The 23,186-nt window shown below is 36.7% G+C and overlaps 1 protein-coding gene and 1 long non-coding RNA gene across 5 annotated transcripts in view; one reads left to right on the top strand and one right to left on the bottom strand.

Moving 5' to 3' along the window:
* Positions 1-23,186, bottom strand: part of LOC131440527 (uncharacterized) — a 183,569-nt gene that overhangs the window by 108,611 nt on the left and 51,772 nt on the right. The window lies entirely within an intron of this gene.
* LOC131440528 (uncharacterized) lies at positions 1,153-1,945 on the top strand. The gene is made up of 4 exons (XR_009231402.1): positions 1,153-1,282; positions 1,348-1,473; positions 1,716-1,789; positions 1,866-1,945. It is a non-coding gene; the product is annotated as an uncharacterized LOC131440528 (long non-coding RNA).

Genomic DNA, 23,186 nt, shown 5'->3' on the forward strand with positions numbered 1-23,186 from the left:
ATCATGAGGTGAGCTGATGAATAGAAAAAATCGAATCTTATGAGCGAGTTTTTGCCACCCTTGATTGTGACAGATACTGTCAAAAAACATTTGACCTAAAACTAAACGTATCACTCAAAAAGTAAACATCTGATCTCAAAACCATTCAATAGCGTTCTGGGTGACGGGGAGACTTTTCATTTTCGACTAGTTTGATCAAAATCGGTCCAGCCATCTCTGAGATCTCGACCTCTTAGTTGACAACACACATACAGACACACACACATACACACACGGACATTTGCTCAGTTCGTCGAGCTGAATCGATTGGTATATGACATTCGGTCCTCCGGGCCTCGGAAAATTTTTCTAAAGTTTGAGCGAATTCTATAATTATTTTTTATATTTATAAAAAAAAGGTAAAAACGGTAATTATTTATACAAAACTGAAGAGCATAAACTAAATACGCGTCGATTGCTTGCCATTTGCACGGAATCGAAAGTCTTCCCGTAATGTTTGAATCTATTTGAAGCAATCATTTCATTGAGGCGGGGCTGGTCGATGGAACAGTGACCTCGTAACACGATTTGCTCTTTTACGAAATAGGTCATCGGATTTCGATTGAGTTAACACCTTCCTGAATCCTGAACTAAAGTTGTCCGCTGCCAGACAGTTGGGTTTGGGATAGATCAAACACACACAGTATAATACTTATCTGAAATTTAATCTAATTTAAATAGTTTTTCCGGAAAAAATTTTAAGAAATTGATTTTTTACAAAACTTATTGTAAAAAAAATTTTTGCCAATTCCATTTGTTGGCGCGTAGGCTCACCCTCACATCGGCTTTGCTATTTGACATCGTGCATACTAACCTGGACACGAAAGTATTCATCTTATACTATATCTAACATTTAGACTGAACTAGATGGAATGTGTTCATCATGTTATCACGTTCATCACATGCCTATTAACACCCGGTTTCATTTTTATTATGTTTTCCTTGCTTCTACTATGCTGACGTTTTGCAAAAATTTCAATATTTCATTGCGCTGAATGCACTGCTAAATCGTGCTATCAGTATGCTTTAATCAGAACTATTAATAACAGAGAGAAAAGCGATCAGTGTGAGTAACGGAGTCGTATATGTAGAGAAGAAAGTTGCCTGTTGAAACCAACGTGAAACGTCGGGTAGACTAAGGGATATTAAGTCGTTTATCAATTTTGTTATCGCACTCTCAAGGGCATACTCGAACCAACTCATATTCAATCGACGCTTCTTTGAAATGCTTTCTAAAATCCAGGTCAGTTGGTTAAACTTCTAGTTTCATAATCACTGGTACTTACAGCTTCACCCTTCATTAAACAGTAATGCATGAAACGACGACTGAATGATTAGCTCGCTGATCAGGAGTTATCACATTCGCAGCACAAAGTGGCACCGATCGCAACTGAAGCAAAAGTGAAGACCTGTTATCACAAATCCTCATGGAACGTGAGTTTTGATTTCGAAGAGCTTTTGCCGTTGTAAAAGCAGTTTAGGATATATTTGAACCATTTATAGATTCTTTCATTGTCTGGCTATTAAAAAGAAAATTTTAATATTAATGTTTTATTTCCGATAAAGATTTAACGAACATTTAGTTGTCTAGTGAAAAAAATCATATAAAACTATGGTTTCTATTTTATTTACTGAGATCCAGTCGGAGATTGACAGTACTTAGTATTTTTCCACAGATTAGGACCAGCATAGAGGCCGTGTTGAATCCGGGGGCGAAAAATTATGAAAATAGAGAGTATCTTACTTCCAGGTAAGCAATACCAGAAAAGGGTAACAAATCAACAGATTTCACATACTCCGATCTGAATGAAACTTTGTATTTTCAGTATGATTTGACTAATGCGACTCCAGACTGGTTTTCTAAAAGAGTGGATGTATACTTGCATGCACCTTTCTTGAATAGATGTAATTCAAAAACTGTAAATACATTGTAAAAATGATATCCAAGATAAAATTGTAGGAAACCAATGAATAAAAATAATAATAAATAAATGCTTCTCAAAGAGAAAATTAATAATTTCTACGAGTTTCCATTCATCATCAGTTCGTGTTCACAACTCATCCGACACAGTCGATAATCGCTTACGATACGAGAAAGATAATGACAATACAGTGTAGTGAACAGTAGAGTATATGAAATGGACAAATACAAAAGCCTGAAACTTGGCCTTCAAGATCAAATTCAATTTATATTGATTTCTTGCGCTTCAGAGTTAGACAAGCAGCAAACGAAATTGAAATATTGCTAAAAGAATGAATGCATCTATATGTTAATGATGTAAGTGAGATTCAAGTCAACAAGGCTTCTAACTCTGTGTGCATTATGTTTAAACGTGAATGCAATTGCATTCGCTTTAGTTAACAACGAGATGCACAGTGACGAGAACACTGAGGTCTGCTTTTACGCGTTTTTTTCGCGGCTTTTTACGCGGATTTCAGAAGTTACGCTTGTTTTGCCCCGCATGCCAGCAGTAATCATTACGGGAAAATATATCGGAAATTCTTTCCATCGAATGAAAAGTATAACGGAATTTATTCCCCGGTATTCGGAATGGCGTTCAGCAACGGTAACTAGTGAAGTGAACCCAATACTTCTGTTTCAAAAATGCTTTCATCATCAAACCAGCAAGCAGCTGCAATCAATGTCCAACAAAACTTATCGACATCTACTAGCAACGAGCACAAGACTGCGAACAACAGCAACGGACTGCGAACAACAGCAACGGAAACCACCCACAATAATGCCTTGGACAACAACAACACCGATGATGCGGCAACGGATAATAAGTTGAGCCTGAACCCTCGTTGAACGAAAATGGAAGCTCCTCTCCCCAAGAAAAATTGTGACAATGAGATCTAATAATATAAAAAATATTTTAACTAACAAAAAACGGTTTAATCGGCCACAAAAGCCATAAAAGTTGCATGGATCTCCGAGGCTCCGTTCGAAAGTCGGTTTTTCCAGCAATTCTAATACTTTTCTATAGAGAAAGGCAAAAAAGGAATAGATTCATCTGTCTAAACTAAATTTCTTTTTTGGTGTTATTTCCCATCTTTCAAAAAAAATGTCTCTCTTCTTTCAAGAAAGTTTCACGAAAACCCGTTAATACTACAATATTAGGTCAAGTATCACACTATAAATTTATACAAAATAAATCAGTATTATCTTCACGATAGCCGATAATCCAAAACTACCCAATCAAACCAATCAGTCTTTGTTTTCTTCGTAAGAATTAAGAGTTTAGTATGAATAGTCAATAACACAGAAGTCCACTTCGTTTATAAAATAATTTGGAAGTTCGTGTACGTTCTGCGATAGTATTTAACGCTGTTATGTTAGCCTATGTTTGAAACCGATTAATTCAGATTTAATAAATAAGAACTGAGTCAAGAGTCTCTTAAAAATCAATAATCTTAGGGAGCTGTCAGAGTGAACGCAATCTGCAGAGTGCGAAGCGCTTAGATGCGATGCGCTGCTATTGCATCGCGTTCGTTTTTTTATGTAACAAGCTCGCACGTGCGTGTTAACGCTTCTCAAATCGCGTTCACTCTGACAGCCTTCTTAGGTTACTGTCAGAGTGCAAGCGTCACAACGCACTGCTCCATATGTTGTTGTCAGAGTGAACGTGATTTGCGAAGCAAAGCAAAGCGTTTTGATGCAATGTATTGTTATCACATCGCGTTCATCGTGACACGTTTGCTTTGAGTGAAACTAACAAGCTCACATTTGATCAATGTAAAACTGTTAGGTTGATGTCAGAGTGAGCGCGAAACGTGGACCGAAGCGAAGCGATTCAATGCTATGTATTGTTTACGCATCGCATTCAGTCTGACAGGTTTGCTTTTATCAAATGCAACTAGCTCGCACGCGCGCCTAGCGTGACGCTTTCATTCTGACAGCAATCTTAGAGTAAGTGCAATGCGGTAAAAGTGAAAATAATATTGTCACAGACATTTATACATACAAATATCGTTCACCTGCTTGTAAATAAGTAACATTCCTTATTTTACCTATTCTTGTGGTAACGGCTCCTCATCTCATACCTTAACATTCAGCGATTAGTTTACTATAGGTTCTATCTCAATGAACTTTCTTTTGAGTTTTCAATTTTCATTAGGATCATCGATTCGACTGGACTGTTTTTTGTTTTATAGAAACAATATCGACCAAGTGACTCCATTTCTTGCTATTTTCGAGGCATTTACAATCACATTAATCAGAATTTCGAACGGCTTAGCTGTCATTTTGGATTAAATACTATGTTATCCCGGGTTGGCATAGGGCACAGGTCTTACAAGCCAGTTGTCGTATGTTCAAGTCCCGACCTAGCAGGATACTTAGTGTCGATAGGATCGTAGTACTAACCATACAATGTTTCTGTACAGTAAGAATCCTCTGTTGCAAAAATAGAGTCGGGGTAAAAAGAACAACGCATCAAAATATATTGCTCGCGCATCGCGAAAATCCAAACTACTCGCACGCCAAGTTGGTGTAATTGCAGAATGTGATTTTAAATTGTGTACCAGTGTCCAACGAAAGAACAGATTTGAAGATTAACAAAGATGCCGAGAAAATCTTTTCGCCAATTAAACTGCCTGCATGTGAAACACACCGCTGTATTTAAATTGAACAGACCCTCTGTTTTCATCTATCTACAGGCGCTACGCAGTTCAATTATCAATCATGTACCTGTGGAACCGCACCGTAAGAGAACGTAATCTAATTTAGCTTCTGTCCCCTACTGAACAAGTACCGATGTGAGTTTTTAGTGTATCTTTGATCCATTTTTGGGGCCAAATCGATCGTCACTAACGTAATAGAAGCGTTGGAGAGATGCGTTTCAACAACCAGAAATGCCGGATCGGTGGAAAATCGAAAGCCGGAAGTCGCGAAAACGTCGAAAAAGGTGACTAACTTTTTCAAGCGGAACCCTGGCCTCTCTGATTGATATGTGGCAAGCAATCTGGTAGTGTCATCTACAGTCATGCATCGAGATAAAATAAAAAGTGAAACGGACTGACGAATTATTAGATGGACAAAACAAGTCGATGGATTAGATAAACAAAACAAGTCGACCATAGAACGATCACGGAAAAGGAAACCTTTTTGTTGTTAAGTAATACTGATTTGCACATAGTCTTATTAGACCATTTTTATCGAAACACTGTCTACTTGATTCGCCAGCTCAGATGGCGCATCTTTAATTATTACCCACCATTAGAAGAAAAAAGTAAATTACTGAAAAATCAAGAAGGCATTTATACCACGAAAACTCATTCGTTTGTTATTACTTTAAACACATTCCTTCGGTTTTTAGTTTTACTCGACATTTCTTTGCTTTGAAAATCACAATTTAAAAAAATATGATCTGGGAAATGACTGAAAACTAATGTAGCCTAACCGATTCTTTTAAAACTGATTTTCTCAAAGAGAGCCTTCACTTTATTTAGGACTTTTCACCCGTCGACCAATCAAATAATAATTTTTACATTTACAACTACGAAAAATATGTTTTATACGAAATCATTCAACAATAATTTACATAATAAACGAAAAAAAAGTTCGTTTCCGTCATACACTTTTTGTAAAATAGTTCTAAAAATAGAGCCAAACATGACTTTCATTTCACGTTACGTACATGGATAACTACTGCAGGGCTGTACGGTCGACTGCTAATAAAAACAAGCCAGTTTTCTTTCTGGTCCATAACTTCACGGGACTGGAACACTCTCAACTACTCAATAGACCTGATTAGCGCGTTATGGAATTTTTAGATTCATTCAGCCCCAAACATCACAATAATTGAGCCAGAGAGTGATTGTTTTGTTGTAAGCCGCCGGCTCGTTGAACGCCGAAGCAAATTGAAAGAAAGGAAAATTTCTAACGAAAACGCCAGGAATTGAGTCGTACACATCATGCCGGCACTCATACAATGACGCAGGGCTAGCAGTTTCGTCTTGCTCCAGTTTAAATTCCTGTGTGATCCGGCTAATTCGCAATCGCATATAAATTCGTATCGGGGAATTGGTCTGTGGTTAAGAGGCTGTTGCTCGCGAGACTTGCCTTAGATACCATGCCTTTCCAACTATTTCTCTCGTGTTTTTTTTTCGCATGGGTCTACCTCTCCACATCTGTTCAGTCAGTGCCCACCCGCATTGCAATGGTGAAAGAGACTCACAATTGCAGGAGACCTACAACTGCAACGGACACACCGACCGGCCGGCTTTTCAGTATCACGCTTCGTCAGTGAGACGGAAAATCACAAATAGAAATGGATTGGCAAGAAACAATATCAAGGTCAGTTGAATTATCGAGAGCCAAGACCGTCGTTCGGTTGATTGAGATCGTTGATTGGGAGCTGGGAAGATGAAATAGCGCTATTTATTGGGAACGACAATATTATACTAGAAAATTACGAATTGTATGCATTTCGCATTTGGATTCGTAGGTCTCTTATACGTTACCTTACAACTGTTTAGCAAAATAACTTAACACAAAAGTTGATGGTTTTGCTCTGGATACAAACCTGAAAGGAAGAAAAAATCCAACATTAAAATTCTGTGGAAGCTACATTACTAGTTATCTCGTAAATCTTGTTCTCTCTAACGATTCTAACAATTCCTTATGTGCAACGCTATCAGTTTTAACGTAGGATGTGTTATTCTACCGCCCTTCAAAGGTGTAGTAGAAATTTCAGACGAAGCAAATGCGAGGATAATTTTTCTTTGAGATTGCATTGATATCAAATTTGGTATTCAAGTATAAAATCTAATAAATGTTAAATATGTTGTGCATTAGATGATCGATAGATACCAAGCCTAAATGCGTTAGGAGAAAAAGCACTACAATAACTACAGGAAACAGGTTGCTACTTCGTTCTGGATTAGCTGAAATTGTGCAGAAAACTTCTAGATAACCAAACCTGGAACTGGCAAATCATCATCGTAGTATTTTCGCGCAATTTGGTATGCAATTCAAGATGCTCGGACACACTACAAAACTCACGGACTGCTTGAGTGAAAGTTTCAACAATACCCGATACTGAGTCTCGGAAAGTCTTGATTTACAGTTCTTATTCGTGGAAACTAAAGGAAAATCCGACTAAAATAGTTTACTTGTAACTTGAACATTTTATTATAAAAACCTGTTTTAATTCACTTAGTGGTGTAATACTATCTTTCTCATATTATTCATTTTCTCCTATATATTGAGGTAGCTTATGAAAAAAATATTCTCGGAACAGACTTTCTTACACTAAGCTCCCTACATCCGTAACCACGGGTTTGATCCGAATGAAAATTCTCAAGACCTTTCATTTGAATCTAAATTTGTGAAAATCGGTTTAGCCATCTCCGAGAAAAGTGAGTGACATTAATTTCACATTTTTGGTGCATATCACCCTGGAACCAGAGATCGAATCCAAATGAAATTTAGGATCTTTGTATGGGACCATAAGACCTTTCATTTTAATCTAAATTTTCGTAAAATTGGTTAACCCATCTCCGAGAAAAGTGAGTGACAATATTTGTCACACATCCATGCACACACATTCACAAAGACATTTGCTCAGTTAGTCAAGCTATATGACATTCGGCCCTCTGGGCCTCGGTTCAAAACTCGGTTTTCACAGTGATTGGATAGCCTTTCTACACGAGAAGGCTGAACCACCAAAATATGCATTCTTATAACTATTGCAATTCGTATTTAGAAGGATCTAAACTATTGTTTGAGTTTGAGTCAGTGCAGTGTCAGTTGAGTCAGTCTCAAACTAATGGTTTCGACATATGGGATAAAAAGTGAAGCAAAGATAACTACTTTAAATTGATTCCGCAAATTCACAAAAGCTGCCCTCGAGACTTGTAGTTCGTCACTTCTCGTTAGTCTGGTGATATTATTTAGTCGTGTTTGATGAATGTTCGTAGCGTGACAATCACAGGAACAATTTTCGTTAACAATTTAGCGATAAAACTTTTTTTTACATTTAATTTATGACATTGGTCAGTCAGTAATTATTTAGCAAATTACTGACATATCAGAGACTCGGATGATTCGCATCGCTTAGTTCAACTCCTCTGGTAGAAGGTAAAAGTTTAGATGCGAGAAACCTTTTGCTCACTTAAATGAACCTTGTTCCGTCGAACTTCTCCGCACTTTATCTTCAAATCCTTACTCTTCCTTAAGTACTATAGCTCTACATTTTTCATATTCTTTCTACTCTCACAATCTCTAGTTAGTTTGATATTGTTAAAAAACCGAAAGATAAAATGAGTAATTCTTGAACATTCAAAAGTTCAAGTTAAAATTCCTTTAAATATTTTGTCCATTAACTTTTACATTTTCCCGTATTTAAAAAAGGCAATAAATGTGAAATATCGTATTACAGAGGAATTGCTGCTTTGTGTGCTGTATCTAAGCTTTTTGAATTAGTCGTTTTGGATTTCATCATACACAATTGCTCTAATTATATATCTTCAACTCAGCACGGTTTCATGCCAAAAAGATCTACATCTACGAATCTTGTGTGTTATACTTCCAATGTCATTCAGTCGTTACAGGCACGACAGCAGGTTGACGCTTTATTCTATCATCATATTAAAGACATGTAAGATGCCAGATTCCTGCAGAAACAGTTAGATATCTTCTCCAGTTGATGCAACCTCAATAAAATGGTCTTGAACGCTTCAAAATGTTCCGTGATTTCTTTCTCACGTAAACGCACAGTAGTTGTATTCGACTATACCATTTCCAAGACTATTCTTAAACGAGAATCGACTGTCAAGGATTTAGGAGTTCTGTTGGATTCAAAACTTAATTTTAATTATCACGTAGAATATACGATCTCTAAGGCTTCCAAGATGCTAGGCTTCATATTTCGCATTACAAAGAACTTTAACAACATATATTGTCTTAAAGCTCTATATTGTGCACTGGTTCGCTCTATACTCGAATATGCTGCAGTCGTCTGGGTTCCCTATTATCAACTCGACATCCAAGCATAGAAGCTTTTCAGCATAAATTCATTCGGTTTGGATTTGGCAGTCTTCCTTCGAGGGATTCCAACAACTTTCCCAGCTATAGTGAGCGCTGTAAACTTATTGATTTAGACTTGCTATCCGTACGCCGAGACATCTGTAAAGCTATTTTCGTAGCGGATTTGTTACAATCTCAAACTGATTGCTCCGAATTGTTACATAAACTGAACCTAGCTATTAATTTTCGTAACCTCCGATCTCATCCATTTCTCAGAATTCAATCTGCTCGCACTAATTACGGCTATAACGAACCGTTTTCTAGTATGCCGTCTATTTAATCGATGTTCTCACTTGTTCGATTTTCACTTATCTCGCAACACCGTGAAAAAATTGTTTCTGAATCACTTTTCTACTTCTTAAGTATTGGGGTTAGTAATAGGGTTAGTTTTAATTATCAGTAATATGTTTATGACATGGTATCTGCTGTATTATTGTGATCTTTCCCACTCCGTATCTCCACAATCTCTATTGGAAACTAACTAGATTTGCTCGTCGAAATTAACTCGGTCGTCCCTTCTACTTTTTCTTTGTCATCCACCATCCGTTTTTCGATCACTAACCAGATTGTCATGCCGATTCTAACCCCGTCGTTTACTCTGTCTTCCACCATCTTTTTGGTCACTAATCAGATCTACATGTCGATTCTAACACCGTCGTTAGTCCACTCTCGTTTACCACCCCACCCCTCACCAAACCTTATATAACATTTACCTTTCAAGCAAGAGCGCTATTACTGCCCTGAAATGCTTAGTGTCATTAACCAGTTATAAATAGGGTTATAGATTTAGTTTAATTTGTTAGTGTTAAGCTCAAATGTATCTGTTGGATCATTGTAATCTGTTGATACAAATGATGAGGAGGTTTTATGCCTGCTGGAGAGATAGATTGCCAAATTTCATCTCCATCGGGCTTTTCCCTGCTACAAAATAAATAAATAAATAATTGAACACTGCATTCGTTTAATAGTTGTATCAATAGTCGTCGCATTAGTCGACACCACATCATTTTGTTTAGTACCCCACCTACGATTAACGAATGGTGGAATTCGGTACTGAGAATACATATCAGAAGAAAATAACGTGCAATTCTGCTGTTATAGCGGAGTGAACATGAGGAATGATTGTACCAGTATTCAGCTTATCGTTCGAGTCAATGTATAAAATCTCACAACTAATGGTTTTCAATCCATCAGAATTTACCCGATGCAATTGAACGAACTTCAGCGTGCTAAATGCAAGGGAAATCACTTTGTTTGATCTCATTATTTAAACAGCAGAATCTTATCGTTAATTCGTACAAAAATCATTCTATAATGTGATTTGTTCAACTCACGCCTACGATGGCCAACATTAATCACAATGCATCTTCTGGAAAACAATATCAGAACTGTTGATCCTGTTTACGATATAGCTACAACACTCATCTGCGTTCCAACATTAAATCATTTGGCAAGCAATAATGTTGATACCCAGTTAAGCACGTAGCTCGGAATGACGAATCACATGAATCAAGTATGCATGTGAAAACTTTACACAAAACAACTCGTTGCGCGCCAAAAGATTCTTTCAACGATCTAGTATTCCGTTCTTCGATGGCCAAACACTTATGCAACTCGTTATGCGCCAAATACCTTCCGATGATCTAGCAAGCATAGGCGACTTTTTCAACGGAAAATTTCATTTTCCATACAAAACAACTTTATGGAATTTTTCCCCCTTTTCCGGTGGATTTCCCTAATTTTTTTATGTACGAACCCGGCGGGGGTAGAATCTGATCAAACAGAAAAATAATCATGTAAATCCTTCCATCCGTTGTTAAGTGATGCGATTACAAAGAATGACCTTTGCATTTTTATATATATTGATATAATTTAAAATGATCAATCAAATTATTTAATCTTCTTTGTAGGCGACTTCAAATCACTCTTAGATTTCTACCTGTGGCTTGGGCAAAAAATTTATTATCATATATCAATTTATTTAGCACAAAAATATCTATCACAAATAGGCAAACGGAGAGAGGAAAGTGATTATTAAAAGTTAGAGAAACATGACACAATGAGTCGTATAATGTAGTAAAGTCTGATGTTTGTAGTATCTTCTCAAGAACATACTCCACAGAGTAAAATGCAATTTGTTATGAATAAAAACAAATTCGAACTTGTAATATAAGCTACTTTCGAATTTGAGCAAATACTGCATGCCTTATCTGCACATGATGATATATAAACAAGAATTACAAAATTGTATTATACAAAATATTTTCAAATATTCCCGTAGCCAAAATAATGGGGGGGGGGCGTGATCAGCGTCAACATTAAATAATTGGTACTCTTTAGATTTTCACTTATGAAAGCACTCTTGACATATTTAACACTAATCGTCCTATGATACCAGAGCTAGAAGCTGGATTTGGATACAATTTAATCGCAGTTCATGGGAGCTGAAGACAAATTCTGAGAACGAAGTATGCATTGTTAAGTTTCATATAACAAATACTCTATTTTTCATGGAACTTAATGTTGAAAAATCCTCAACCTTTACTTTCTCACTGATAATTTGGCTGCGAAATCTTTTGAAACAGAATGTCAAATTTCTTATATCCAGCAGACCCGTGCGCAGAAATCATTCAAGGAGGTTCGAAAGGTGGTTTAAAATTGTATGGGAGTGAATGTGTGGAAGGTGCAAAAATTCGAAATAAAAGTGTGTAATCAACAATATTAACACTTTAAAACAAATTATGAGGCCGAGGTATCAATTACCAAGTTATTTGGACTTTTATATAATAAGTAATCTATTGTTCATGGAACTTAATGTTGAAAAATCTTTCATTCCCCCCCTACGCGCGAGCTTGATATCCAGAATTTACTTATTAGTGGTTTAAGGATCTATTATGGTTTCACGCTTTACTTAATTGTAGTATGTTACTTTCCTAAATGAATAAATCTTCATCAGACCGTTTCCCAATAATTTCTAGAAACCCATTCGAACATTGGAATTTATACTGAAAGTCGTATCAATCAAGCACCGAGACACAACGTCTCAACGATTACGGACGCATTCAAGCGATCACAAATGTACTGATAATAAAAACATCACAGGCCTATAACGCGTTTACCGACTAATTCTTAACTATTTACTCAACATTAACATAAGTCTAAAATACCCATGTGGGTACATCCATCCATGCGTGCCATCAAGCATGTGACTTTAAATCGGTTATTACAATCTGGAACCTGATTGCAGGTATAAACATTCCGATTTACGGTGTCTCCGAAAAAAAAACTTACACGAGGAAGAAATAGTTCATACCATTTATAGCAATTTACACAATTTACATAAACAGCAGCTCTCATCGCAGAAGCAGGAATGATGACCATGAAAGATTAGACATACATGGATGTTAGAAAGGGCTTTACTGTCGGATGCGTCTACTTGAGATCGTCTCCCACAGTTAGTTACAAGCTCTTCGCGACTCCACATTACTCAACCGAAGTAGCTCATTGATAAATCAATCAAGCATTTTCCGACCAACTTCAGTTATATTGGAGCTGAGAGAAGGAATTTTAGATGCACATCCTCTTATGCTACTCTCGTCCCATAAACAGTTATGAATGCGGTCGATCGGTTGGACGGTACCATGAAAAGAGAGATATATTCGTATATATTGGGAATTACACCAGCCCTGACATTGCTGACGGTGCTGCCGGTGTTGAGAACTCTCCGACATATAATGGAAACGCGCTTATTATAGGCAACTGTGTCTAGTTGGACCATGGGCTTTAGGCATTATTGTAAGCCCAGATGTGTAAGGAGCAACCCAATCGTTTATTGAAGCAAGAGAAGAAATATGCAACGATAGCCTTACGTTGGCCGCATCGCTTCAATTCATTCACACCGATCGAACGTGGAGACTGGCCACGGAGCTCCTGAAGTGGTGACAGTGACACAACAGCGAACTAATAGCAGACAAGCTCATTACTTCTATATCAATTCTTTGTGGGTAGCCTCCATTATTCAGAATCAGTCCATTCAACTGCCACTCTTTCGAACACAATCGATGCACGATTGGTGAGGCATCTGCTGTATAATTATATTAAAACGATGCCGTCCTTTCCATTGAAACTGCGGGTCGTTTGATTAACATAATCCGCCACCGCCGTCACTTAGTTCAATTCTTCTTACCTTCGCACATCGCAATATGTCAGACAAATTTATTGACTCCATTGGAAAGACTGCATGACTTAAAGAATATAAACATCATTTCATTACATCTAGCTCCGGAAATCCTTGAAACAAATTAACCGAGGGCTGGTAGTGAAAATGAAAATCAAATGAAATTTTAGGAAATGTTCAAATTGGCATGCACAATTCAATGTTTTAGTACAATGGAACGTTATTAAATAATTGTTAATTTCATAAATGCTTACATAATATATACATAAATTGCATGGTACAATAATCTATTTTGATAAGTTTCTTGTCGATTTCTTTAAAAAAAATGTCATTGCTTAATGAGAATGCGAATCGAGTAAGCATTTGGGATGTGCGACAAAATATTGATTTCAGCTTCACCAAATTTTTCGTGTTCTTTTTTGATCCGATAAGCACCATGCAAAATTTTAGCTCGATCGCAGAAACTATATTTTCGCGTACGAGGTTTAAAATTTGTTTGTAATTTACACTTTATAAAAATAAATCAGCTGGAGATCAACTTATGAATTCTAAAAATCAGTGCTTGTGTTATCTTCGTAAGAAATCTATCTAGTTTAGAAGATATAGACAATACTTTTTTATGTAAACATTACATAATTTACAAGAATTTTTGTGTCTTCACAGTAAAGTTTGAAGCATGGTTTGTCACTTAACAAAAAATCTTCATTCTAAGCTGAGTAACTATCGTGACGACATCAAATTACTCAGATCAACCATGATAGCATAATAAAAGAAAAATCATATTACCACCACTAACAGCAATGGAGCTAGATATATTATGGAATGAGGCATTGCTCGAACCTTGTGTCGGTTTTCCTTCAATAAAGGAAAATGAAACTAAAAAAGTGAACCTCAATTTGTTTTTTTGCTTGTTTCATTTTAAACTGATTTTTAGTTAATTTTATTGGTGATTTATTTAAATTTAGGAAGTGACTAGCTTTTATACATGCTGGTACATGACTCTACAGATCAAAAGAAATAGATATGTTTATGATTACAATTTCCAGAGAAACAGCCTCATTCGGACGACCAGAGCATGATGCACGTTTAAATTTGGTGTGCCAATCAAGAACCTTTGCTGACACTGTGTTTTCTGTTCATTGAACAGCCTAATTTTATCAACACTTTTTCTCGATTGTTTCTACTTTTCCAAAAATAGTGTCACTGAAAGAACAACAACAGACACACTAATGGACCGAATTTTGACAGATGACATCTGAAGGGCATCGGCTACTGTGTTTTATTGCTGACCATATTTTTACTCAATTGTTTCTTAAGGGTATTCGTTTGATTAAAATATGTCAACTGCTTAAAAAAATTAAATTTTATAAAAAAAAATTTAGAATTGCCATTAATCAGAAAATTATTTGAATCAACATTTTTCAAACCAGTGAAGAATGTTTAACTTTTACGGAGAGCTAATGCGAAATAATCCATTTCCATTGTCGGCAGTGTTTATCTTGATGTAAAACCTACATGCTATGCTTTCTACATCGTTTACTCGCTCTGCATCTCACTGCCCGGTCTTCCTTAGTGTGTCAAAGCAAGTGATTATTGCCATCATTACTGTCGCACTTTCAACGCTTTCAGCACTTATACTTACCAGTGCTTTCAAATTCCGGATGCTGTAAATCTTAGTTTTGTTTGCATTTGTTATTTCCATCTGATTAATATTTAACCACTCACTGGAATGCACGCATCGTACAATGCACAATAGCCGACAATTTGGAATCATTGATGTAAAATCGAGATGCCTTTCACATATCCATAAAGTTTCGGTAAGACATGACACGCTGCATTGGATGTAGGTCCACTTTGCATCGAATTTCCTTCGCAGTGCCATGGACGTGCCGTGCCGTCACCGCTCATGATGGCCTTGATTAAAAAGCAAAGTTTGATTAGGCATGACATGTATGTCGCACTTTCCCTTCTTTTCATCACGGGTAGCTCAATTGCTTCAGCGAAGCTGCACAAAATCGACAGACAGAAAAGATTTTTTATGAATATGACATGGCCCACTATTCCACGGCAGAAATTTGGGACCATTCGCTTTCCTCGTGATATTGCACATTATGCTGCAATTAGTAGACATCAAATCTGGACTGAGATTGTTCTGTGCCCAAAGCTTCGCACCAAACGTTCACCGTTCAGTCATGTAATTTAGATCAATAGATGAACCGCATCGATCACGGGACTGGAGAAAGGCCTTCTAATATGGGCATGAGATTGGTTTTTATGTTTTCCTAGGCTCTTTCTCTCTCTCTATCTCTGTCTCTCACTGACTCTTTCTCCCTGAATGCCACAATGCTACTGTTAATGCCGTTTGATTCTGAACGTGTCGGCTAAAGCGTGGAGCAATTTATTTGATTACGGTTACCGTACATTAAAATGAGTTTACCTATGTTTATTGCTTCTAAAATTGAGAAAACGTATAAATTGGCAGATTTAAAGAGCAAAGTTTTCCATTTGCGCTCCACATTCTGACGATAAACTCAGTCATCTGGTCATCCAATAACAAAACGATCAACGAACGGCTTTAAACGGTGCGTGTAGATTGCATTTCCCTTGAGACTGAAACAGCGGCGTTGAGATGATCTGACTGGCCTCGCGATAACAATTGAGGCAATACTTTTCTTTTTTTTTCTCCTCTCTACCAGATTGATCCAATCACGTCCGATTAAGATGTTTTCGAATCAGCGATTAGGACGCTTCTATTTAGGCGGACTTCGTCAGTGAACCAAAGTCAGCGAATAGAGTTTTTATGAGAACTATCATCAAGAAACATACTATGATCACATTCTGGGATCACAAAGCATAAATTGATTTTATAACTTAATAAACGGAAAGCGAACAAACATTTTGACTGCAGACAATTGAATAAATTTAGATGCGACAGCATCTCTTCGCTGATAATGTTTATTTGTGGTTATTGAGGATATCCGTATTATACGAAGTCATGGTCGGTAGAATAAATTAGTTTTAGCGTAATATTATAATAACAATACAAGTTTCACTTTTTCGACATTTTATTGAAAAGCCATAGGAGCAAAAGTGCATCTTCATACAGCCTCTAATCCGTGAAGTCATATGGATTTGTTTTATAAAATTGGAGAAAGCTTCGTTTGTGAATGCGATCATTTGAATGAAATTCAGAGTTAAAGTTATATCACTAAAACTTTTCTTCCATTAGGCAATATACGGTTTCCCAGGAAGTCTAGAAAGACCATTCCTATGCGCCTTTGTTATTTAAATAGCTGTTGATTGATGTGTATTATTGTTTATATTTCAATCCGTAAATATGTAAGGCTCAAGTGCTAGTGCATTTAATTTTCATGGAAAGCATTTCCCCGGAAAAGCGCAAGGTGTTCGTGCACAAGTGGTACACTGTTTCCAAAGTTTCACTGAATCAGTTGGTGAAAATGAAAGATCCTATGAAACCCAAAACCTGGACCAGAAATTCATGCAAGATTTCTTCCATAAGACGGGTGCTACTGGACGAGATGTGACAAAACGATGGGAACTTCCACGAGCACCGTCGATCAAACATGGACACGAAATGAACCGGAGACTGAAAAATCAGATAATGCCAAAAAACTGGACATAACCCGTAGTTATACCAAGGGCCCGTAGTTATACAATAAACTACTATGTGGAACTTTAACATGCGTAATCATGTATAATGAATCCTATGTGAAATTTGATTTCAAAACACTTCCAGGTGATCATTTCTACACGATCCGTGCTAGAAAAATTTTTGAAGATGCCAAGTCGATTTTTACAGCAACTTTCGATAAAAAGTAAATCGTTTGGCAAGCAATTTGTGAGTGTGAATGCTTTCGAAGCCACTTATGACAACAGATACGATGGCATCAGATGTATACGTTAGGGAATGCTTCCAGTCTACTTCCCATGATCCGAAAACATCTCAATCCAGTACTGTTTTGGTAGGATTTGGCATCAGTGCATTACGCGAAGGATACGGTAAACTGGTGCAAAGGCAACGGAGTCGAATATGTACCCAAGGAGATGAAACCTCTAAACTGTTCACATATGAATTGAAACGTTTGGGGTCGGAAACATGTCTAGTGCCCCCACGGAAACATGTCAAGTACCCCCACGCAAAGCGACACAAGAAAACTCGGTTTTCTTCAGAGAATATATGATGCTCTTAGTGTTGTACCTCATAGTATCCAAGGAATAACATGAATTGCATCGCCCATCGTTGGTTATCACGATTATGCACTTAGTTAAATGATGCTATTTTACAAGTGGAAACAAAAAATATCAATTCCGGCAGTTTTGCGACAGTGCGTTTTATCACTGAAAAGAAGACAGTGCAAGGAACTTTGTTAGGGAGATGCGATTGTCAACTGAGTAAATGTGAAAAAAGAAGTTTATTTCTGTAGGCTGATAAGAATTAAAATGGATCATTATAGCAAGACAAATGTTTACTTAATTCGTGTTCAAAGACTATAACCATAACTATAACTATACATACCAACACCCAGAACACTATAATTAAGAAATATCACAGCTCTGCTAGGACAAAATGTGTCCGTACTCTAGGCAGCGGGCATTTACAACTTTTAAAAAAACTGGAAAAAGGTATCAAAAATCGTTGGCAAACATTCCGTGCTGAAGCCAATGAGCAACGTAAGATCACCCCTTGACGTACAACTAAATGTCACGTCGAACTGTAGTAGAGCATAAATAAAGAACAAATCATTTAAAAAAACTATTTGCTCGGATTGTTATTTTCAAATCGTACTTATGTACATCAGTGTTCCTTCGCCGATGCATCTATGTTACTCAAGGTAATAATAAATTTATTTTCTTATATTTTATTTTGATTATAATTTATAATACTCATAAAAATTCATTTTGCGGTATATATTTCATCCATCTATTTTTGAACAAATGTTTTAGTATGTATTATTCAACCTACTCAAAATGAAAGATAACTCTCGGGTAATTTTTCAAAAGGGCGTATAAGCAAGTGACAGTTTCTCTTTAATCACTCTCTCTTTCAATTATTGTGATGTGATTAAAAAGATTTTCTTTGATATCACTATTCTGTTTGATGGTCGAAAGTTTCGGGTATCTTTTCATGCAAAGAGTTGAGTGATAAACGTGGAGACCGCTTGGTAATTAATAGAAGAGAAAGTAAACAAAGAGAAACTGTCACTTGCTTATACGCCCTTTTGAAAAATTAACCGAGAACTTAAAAATCCTGGCTACTATTTTACTTGAACAATAGGGTGTTGCTGTTTACACTAATATTAATTATGCACATGTTCTATTGATGGTCTCTCAAATTACAATATATCTTTAATCGATTATACTCGCTTATCTCATGGATGTGGCTTCAAACTGAAAAAGAGCAGTCATTAAAATAGAGTTCCAGTTGTCTTTATGAAATAATAAAACAGTTCCATGTATGGAAAGTAACGACAAGCTCAAATGATTAAGTACCTTAAAAAAAAGTTCAAATTGAACTGCTTAGTGCAGACGTACATCTACTTAGCGGTTCAAGTTGAACTGTTTAAGTTTGCACTAAACTCAAGTCACTCAATTTACATAATGCCACTCTCTCGATTCAGCAGTATGCTTCGTTTTAATATATTATTTCAATGATTTTTAAAGAATTTATAAAAATGTAGCATTGTGTGGATAAAAATGTAGGTTCGCAATTGCAATCACGTAAATAATGTCTTATGTAAATAGTTTTTTTTTGCATTATTGTGGTGGGAATTATTTTGTAATAATTTTCCCTAAAATCAATTTTATTTAGAACCGAAAGCGATCCCCCTTCAATGCACCATATTTGTTTTGTTTGTTTCGTGTTAAACATGTTGAGCATCAAGCTAATCATTGAACATTATAAGATGAATTTCGTCTTCATTTAAAGGAAAAAGGCATCAGAATGTCATCGAATTTTTGTTATGATTTATGGCGATCTTGCTCCAAACGTCAAAACTTGTGAAACGTCTTAGAAAAGTGATTGTAATGTTATTTACATAGATCGCCAAATCGACCGAAAAGTGACGAGCTACAACCATTATTGGACAAAGATGATGGCGAAGACGAAGCCCTTTGAATGTCACTCGGCAAGTCATTACCGATCACCTGAGAAGTATGGAAAAAGGTTGGTAAATTAGCTCCACACAAATAGAACGAACGACCTATTGTAACTGGCGACGAAAAACGGAAAAAAAATTCAACGACCACTTTCAACATCGACCGCAACACCGAATCGTTTTGGGATAAGAAAATGCTATGAGTGCTATGGATTCTAACGAGCTGAACAACACTTCTAATCTTCGAAAATTGCACGATGAATGAATGGCATTGAAAAGTAAAGATTTCTTTTGGGAAGGGTTAGTACAATGAATAAATCGGTTTTTCCAGTAATTCAAATACCTTTCTTTAGAGAAAGGCAAAAATATTTCACTATCGTTCTTAAATACTCGATTATTTTTGATGAAAAAACAAAAAAAATTAAGTTTGACCACCTGGTAACAAGCACTTAGTTCAATATGCAATTTCAACAAGTTTTTGAGCAATAACGAAAATCTCATGGGCGGTCAACTAAGCTAAGCTAATTTCTGAAATTAGAACAACTCTAGACAGCTGGTTGTCGAGAAAGCTGCCTCCAATATTTATATTTAATTGTCGCGTTTAATGTGATCAGCAACAAACAGTCGGGTTAAATGTGATGAGCAGCTAACAGAAGAACAATCAAGTCATACAATCATCCAATCCAAATGGTACATAAAGAAAGCCGCCAACACATCTGAACCATATACATTCCAGTGAAGTTTACAACTCATGACTTAAAAATTACACGTGAAACGACGTTGTTCGTGCAATTTAGTTGTGCTAAACAAGAGTAAGTAACTACCCGCCGCGTAGAGAATTGTTTTCAGTGATATCATTGCGCAATTTTAAAAATAAGGTTAAAGAAGGAGAAGGAATTGAGCACCACCCACATTGATTCGTAATAACAAAACACTTTCGGTAAGTCGTTCAAGTCTCACTCGTAACTAAATCACTGATTAATTTTGTCTGGCATTGACCTTATCAATTTCCAGAGACCTACTCCCTTATGCAACTCGAATGATGCTCTCAAATTCATACCGCATAAAACAATACATCAAACAACTGCTAGGAGCCCACAAAGAAGACGTGTGCCGGCTATGACCTAACGATTCTCGCTTTCCTCTGCATAACATAGGGAATCCCCGAACAATAGCTTACGATAGTTCAAAAGCCAGCAGCGGAACGATCTCCTTTCGATAATGCTTCGGCAACAAAGTTCTGGCAAAGTTCAGAAGAATAAAAATTATCCATTTCTCTATTCATTCGTTTTCAAAGCAATCGTTTACACACAAAAATGGTAATCAATCAACCACATTGTGATAGTGGTCTGAATTCACACGAACGTTGACCTCACACATCGCCGCAAGCAATGGAAACAAAGAATTATTGATTTTCCATAACTGTTTTGAGATTGTTTTTCTTTTCTGTGGTTTACTCCACCAGAGGAAGTTTAGTATTAGAACGAACTTGGATAATTGGATTTTAGCCCTACAATGAAGATGTTCTGGATTCCATCAATCCTCCGCACAAATCACTTTTCCCCTGCAACAATAGATCCATTCGCTATTCTGCACCTGATGCGAGAGACTAGTTTCCCTTCATTTTTTTTTCATGTAGCAATTTCTTTCGGTTTATTAGATAATTCGGTTCCGCCACTAAAATTATTCGCTGTAAGCTTCGAAAGTGGAGGCACATTTTTAACGCTTTGGTGCGTGCTACTGTTCTTCATTATCGCGTGGCACATGTGGCTTCAGTGGATGGAAAAAATATGTAATTAACAGTTCCTTCGCTATCGACGTCATAATCACGTGTTAAGCCTCTGGTGCCCAATTTACTCCACTCCTACCTACTGTACCACAATTACTGTGATTACGACATTCACCAACAAGAACATTTTTCATACACAGAAAGAGTAATCTTGGTTCGATTTCCATCGCCAATCTTTAAAAAAAGATAGTAAAAGAAACCAAAAAAAAAATACTTATCGTTCAAGTAGAATCAACCAAAGATTTTGAAATGTTATCAATATTCGAAACATCCATATTTTGAACATTCCATGTAAGGTGGCTGCACCTATTCATCTTGACTATATAATTTATCTCTTCTATGAAAACCATTATTTGGAGAGAAATCTCTACTAATACATTGATTCAATATCTGAGATGAAAGTTGCTGCATTCGCTTCGAGATTCTTCGTCGATCTTAAATACTGTACATTTTAAACACCAATTTTACGGTGAAGATATTGTCAAAGATCTCATCCCGATTCGTTGATTATATATCACATTTTTGATAACGGCAAATAAGCCACCGCAAATTCAAAAAAAATTTTTTTCGAAATTTATAATCTATCTGCAATGGTTCGCGGATGTGGCTTTTTGGCAGTTATCAAAGAAACCGTTTTAATCCACCTAGTGGTGTAATGGAGTGTCCCGGGTTGGCGGTTCAATGCATAGGACGCTGGTCTTACAAGCCAGTTGTAGTATGTTCGAGCCCCGACCTGGAAGGATTCTTAGTGTCAGTAGGATCCATAGTACTAGCCATGCAATGATTCTGTACACTAAGAATCGGCTGCGAAGCCTGTTGAAACAGAAAGGCCAAATTCCACCAAAGGAATATAATGCCAAGACTTAGACTTTGGTGTAATGGCGTCTTTCTCATATCATTCAAGTTTTAATAAATATTACTGTGTGGGTCCTTCAAAGCACTTTTCATTGACTCTTGAATATAAACAAAAGATTGTTTTCCATCAACTTGTCCATTGAAATAGTTTTGAACCAAATTTAGAAAAGAATTACGTATCTTGCATCGTTGCTTAAAAATGGCGGTTTGGAATGTCAAATAATTAACTCCGAAACCGGATGTAAAATACAAAGCAAATTCAATAGCCCCTCGTGGAACCGAAAAATCTTCACATGAGTTTGTGAAAATCGTCTCTACCATCTCTGAAATAAACTATTTCCGGTGCTTCTGAAACAGAAACTAGGAATTCGTATTACCGAAGTCGGTTCGTTTGACCATCAACTAACAAGACCTCTAACTGGGAGTAGTTTTGGAACCAGTTATACAAAGTTTTGGCATTTCTTTTGTGGAATTTGGCCTTTCTGTTTCAACAGACTTCTCCGATTCTTAGCGTCCAGAATCATTGCGTGGCTAGTACTACGATCCTACTGACACTATGAATCCTTCCAGGTCGGGCCTCAAACATATGACAACTGGCTTGTAAGACCAGCGCCGTATGCATTGAACCGCCAACCCAGGTTTTGACCCTGTTACGAAGATTTTTTATGGTCACATTTGAATTGAGGTTTGTGATTTGAAAAGGTTTGTGGTTCGGTTTAGCCATCTCCGAGAACATTGTGTGCATATATTTGACACATACACAAAAAGACACGCAGACATATTGAGACCTCGATGAACTAAGTTGAATGTCGATTTACACAGTGATTGTATAGCCTTTTTACAAGGTGCGCTATCCGAATATATCATATTTAAACAGCTTCTGACAGATTCTGAAACGTCATTCAGTTCCATTTCAGCTATGAGTCGACACATGCCAAAAGAACGCACTGAAATCGTAGTGCTTATCATTACAATGATCGTGCAATTGTGAAAACTGTGCGTGCCTATCGTAAAAAGTATGGCAAGTATTCGGTGCCTACAAGTAAGACAAATTTTAACATCGTCGATCTTCGGATTTAAAAATATCAGATTTTTGGAGTTATTTGAAAAGTAAAGTTCATTTCAGCAAGCCTAGGAACATTGACTAACTCAAAACTAATGTACGAACTCAAATAGTCA

This window comes from Malaya genurostris, chromosome 1, assembly GCF_030247185.1.
Source record: "Malaya genurostris strain Urasoe2022 chromosome 1, Malgen_1.1, whole genome shotgun sequence".
Classification (NCBI taxonomy): Eukaryota; Metazoa; Arthropoda; class Insecta; order Diptera; family Culicidae; genus Malaya; species Malaya genurostris.